The following is a 4,244-nucleotide window of genomic DNA, read 5'->3' as shown; positions in this document are numbered from 1 at the left end:
TCCTGCAACTCATTAATTGAATATATGTTTAGACAAGACACTCCATCCAAAAATCACAGTACTGCAGTAAAAATATCAAGTGTTTCCACCCACTATTGAACTGGGGACTTTTCAGCGTGTGAGGCTAAACGTGATAACCACTACACTATGGAAAACTAGCCTATGAAGGACATTACCAACAATTCCTGCTACTCATTTATTGAATATATGTTTCGACAAGACACTCCATCCAAAAAGAACAGTACTGCAGTAAAAATATCAAGTGTTTCCACCCAGTATCGAACTAGGGACCTTTCGCGTGTGAGGTGAACGTGATAACCACTACACTATGGAAACCTGCCTATGAAAGTAATTACCAACAATTCCTGAAACTCATTTATTGAATATATGTTTCGACAAGACACTCCATCCAAAAAGAACAGTACTGCAGTAAAAACATCAAGAGTTTCCACCCAGTATTGAACTGGGGACCTTTCGCGTGTGAGGCGAACGTGATAACCACTACACTATGGAAACTTTTCTATGAACGAAATAAACAACAATTCCTGCAACTCATTTATTGAATATATGTTTCGACAAGACACTCCATCCAAAAAGAACAGTACTGCAGTAGAAATATCAAGTGTTTCCACCCAGTATCGAACTGGGGACCTTTCGCGGGTGAGGTGAACATGATAACCACTACACTATGGAAACCTGCCTAAGCTTAATTACCAACAATTCCTGCAACTCATTTATGGAATATATGTTTAGACTAGACACTCCTTCCAAAAATCACAGTACTGCAGTAAAAATATCAAGTGTTTCCACCTAACTTCAAACTGGGGACCTTTCAGTGTTAGGCTGAACGTGATAATCACTACACTATGGAAACCTACCTATGAAAGTAATTACCAACAATTCCTGCAACTCATTAATTGAATATATGTTTAGACAAGACACTCCATCCAAAAATCACAGTACTCCAGTAAAAATATCAATTGTTTCCACACAGTATCGAACAGGGGACATTCCGCTTGTGAGGCAAACGTGACAACCACTACACTATGTAAACCTGCCTATAAACTTAATTACCAACAATTCCTGCAACTCATTAATTGAATATATGTTTAGACATGACACTCCATCCAAAAATCACAGTACTGCAGTAAAAATATCAAGTGTTTTCACCCAGTATCGAACTGGGGACCATTCAGCGTGTGAGGCTGAACGTGATAACCACTACACTATGGAAACCTGCCTATAAAATTAATTACCAACAATTCCTGCAACTCATTAATTGAATATATGTTTAGACAAGACACTCCATCCAAAAATCACAGTACTGCAGTAAAAATATCAATTGTTTCCACCCAGTATCGAACTAGGGGACATTCCGCGTGTGAGGCAAACGTGACAACCACTACACTATGTAAACCTGCCTATAAACTTAATTACCAACAATTCCTGCAACTCATTAATTGAATATATGTTTAGACAAGACACTCCATCCAAAAATCACAGTACTGCAGTAAAAATATCAAGTGTTTCCACCCAGTATCGAACTGGGGACGTTTCGCGTGTGAGGTGAACGTGATAACCACTACACTATGGAAACCTGCCTATGAAAGTAATTACCAACAATTCCTGCAACTCATTAATTGAATATATGTTTCGACAAGACACTCCATCCAAAAAGAACAGTACTGCAGTAAAAACATCAAGTGTTTCCACCCAGTATCGAACTGGGGACCTTTCAGCATGTGAGGCTGAACGTGATAACCACTACACTATGGAAACTTTTCTGTGAAGGAAATAAACAACAATTCCTGCAACTCATTTATTGAATATATGTTTCGACAAGACACTCCATCCAAAAAGAACAGTACTGCAGTAAAAATATCAAGTGTTTCCACCCAGTATCGAACTGGGGACCTTTCAGTGTGAGGTGAACATGATAACCACTACACTATGGAAACCTGCCTAAGCTTAATTACCAACAATTCCTGCAACTCATTTATGGAATATATGTTTAGACTAGACACTCCTTCCAAAAATCACAGTACTGCAGTAAAAATATCAAGTGTTTCCACCTAACTTCAAACTGGGGACCTTTCAGTGTTAGGCTGAACGTGATAATCACAACACTATGGAAACCTACCTATGAAAGTAATTACCAACAATTCCTGCAACTCATTAATTGAATATATGTTTAGACAAGACACTCCATCCAAAAATCACAGTACTCCAGTAAAAATATCAATTGTTTCCACCCAGTATCGAACAGGGGACATTCCGCTTGTGAGGCAAACGTGACAACAACTACACTATGTAAACCTGCCTATAAACTTAATTACCAACAATTCCTGCAACTCATTAATTGAATATATGTTTAGACAAGACACTCCATCCAAAAATCACAGTACTGCAGTAAAAATATCAAGTGTTTCCACCCAATATCGAACTGGGGACCTTTCGCGTGTGAGGCGAACGTGATAACCACTACACTATGGAAACCTGCCTGTGAAGTTAATTACCAACAATTCCTGCTACTCATTTATTGAATATATGTTTCGACAAGACACTCAATCCAAAAATCACAGTACTGCAGTAAAAACATCAAGTGTTTCCACCCAGTATCGAACTGGGGACCTTTCGTGTGAGGTGAACGTGATAACCACTACACTATGGATACTAGCCTCTGAAGGAAATTACCAACAATTGTTTCGACCCAGTTTCGAACTGGGTACCTTTTATGTGTGAGGAGAACGTGATAACCACTACATTATGGAAACCTGCCTATAAAAGTAATTACCAACAATTCCTGCAACTCATTAATTGAATATATGTTTAGACAAGACACTCCATCCAAAAATCACTGTACTGCAGTAGAAATATCAAGTGTTTCCACCTAACTTCAAACTGGGGACCTTTCAGCTGTGAGGCTAACGTGAAAACCACTACATTATGGAAAATAGCCTATGAAGGACATTACCAACAATTCCTGCTACTCATTTATTGAATTATGTTTAGACAAGACACTCCATCCAAAAATCACAGTACTCCAGTAAAAATATCAATTGTTTCCACCCAGTATCGAACAGGGGACATTCCGCTTGTGAGGCAAACGTGACAACAACTACACTATGTAAACCTGCCTATAAACTTAATTACCAACAATTCCTGCAACTCATTAATTGAATATATGTTTAGACAAGACACTCCATCCAAAAATCACAGTACTGCAGTAAAAATATCAAGTGTTTCCACCCAGTATCGAACTGGGGACCTTTCACGTGTGAGGCGAACGTGATAACCACTACACTATGGAAACCTGCCTATGAAAGTAATTACCAACAATTCCTGCAACTCGTTAATTGAATATATGTTTAGACAAGACACTCCATCCAAAAATCACAGTACTGCAGTAAAAATATCAAGTGTTGCCACCCACTATTGAACTGGGGACTTTTCGCGTGTGAGGCTGAACGTGATAACCACTACACTATGGAAACCTGCCTATAAAAGTAATTACCAACAATTCCTGCTACTCATTTATTGAATATATGTTTCGACAAGACACTCAATCCAAAAATCACAGTACTGCAGTAAAAACATCAAGTGTTTCCACACAGTATCGAACTGGGGACCTTTCAGTGTGAGGTGAACGTGATAACCACTACACTATGGATACTAGCCTCTGAAGGAAATTACCAACAATTGTTTCGACCCAGTTTCGAACTGGGTACCTTTTAGTGTGAGGAGAACGTGATAACCACTACATTATGGAAACCTGCCTATAAAAGTAATTACCAACAATTCCTGCAACTCATTAATTGAATATATGTTTAGACAAGACACTCCATCCAAAAATCACTGTACTGCAGTAGAAATATCAAGTGTTTCCACCTAACTTCAAACTGGGGACCTTTCACGTGTGAGGCTGAACGTGAAAACCACTACATTATGGAAAATAGCCTATGAAGGACATTACCAACAATTCCTGCAACTCATTTATTGAATATATGTTTAGACAAGACACTCCATCCAAAAATCACAGTACTCCAGTAAAAATATCAATTGTTTCCACCCAGTATCGAACAGGGGACATTCTGCTTGTGAGGCAAACGTGACAACCACTACACTATGTAAACCTGCCTATAAACTTAATTACCAACAATTCCTGCAACTCATTAATTGAATATATGTTTAGACATGACACTCCATCCAAAAATCACAGTACTGCAGTAAAAATATCAAGTGTT

General features: G+C 38.4%; 7 non-coding genes across 7 annotated transcripts; all 7 read right to left on the bottom strand.

Moving 5' to 3' along the window:
• Positions 1 to 263: 263 nt before the first annotated feature.
• trnav-cac (transfer RNA valine (anticodon CAC)) lies at positions 264 to 336 on the bottom strand. The gene has a single exon. It is a non-coding gene; the product is annotated as a tRNA-Val (tRNA).
• A 107-nt stretch (positions 337 to 443) lies between these two features.
• On the bottom strand, positions 444 to 516 carry trnav-cac (transfer RNA valine (anticodon CAC)). Its single transcript has one exon. It is a non-coding gene; the product is annotated as a tRNA-Val (tRNA).
• Positions 517 to 623: 107 nt separating this feature from the next.
• On the bottom strand, positions 624 to 696 carry trnav-cac (transfer RNA valine (anticodon CAC)). Its single transcript has one exon. It is a non-coding gene; the product is annotated as a tRNA-Val (tRNA).
• Positions 697 to 1,524: 828 nt separating this feature from the next.
• trnav-cac (transfer RNA valine (anticodon CAC)) lies at positions 1,525 to 1,597 on the bottom strand. The gene has a single exon. It is a non-coding gene; the product is annotated as a tRNA-Val (tRNA).
• Positions 1,598 to 1,704: 107 nt separating this feature from the next.
• Positions 1,705 to 1,779, bottom strand: trnav-cac (transfer RNA valine (anticodon CAC)). The gene has a single exon. It is a non-coding gene; the product is annotated as a tRNA-Val (tRNA).
• Positions 1,780 to 2,423: 644 nt separating this feature from the next.
• Positions 2,424 to 2,496, bottom strand: trnav-cac (transfer RNA valine (anticodon CAC)). Its single transcript has one exon. It is a non-coding gene; the product is annotated as a tRNA-Val (tRNA).
• Positions 2,497 to 3,240: 744 nt separating this feature from the next.
• Positions 3,241 to 3,313, bottom strand: trnav-cac (transfer RNA valine (anticodon CAC)). The gene has a single exon. It is a non-coding gene; the product is annotated as a tRNA-Val (tRNA).
• Positions 3,314 to 4,244: the final 931 nt, after the last annotated feature.

Source organism: Xyrauchen texanus, unplaced genomic scaffold, assembly GCF_025860055.1.
Source record: "Xyrauchen texanus isolate HMW12.3.18 unplaced genomic scaffold, RBS_HiC_50CHRs HiC_scaffold_1373, whole genome shotgun sequence".
In the NCBI taxonomy this organism is placed as follows: Eukaryota; Metazoa; Chordata; class Actinopteri; order Cypriniformes; family Catostomidae; genus Xyrauchen; species Xyrauchen texanus.
The sequence above is the reverse complement of the archived record's forward strand: the minus strand, read 5'-3'. Positions and strand labels throughout refer to the sequence as shown.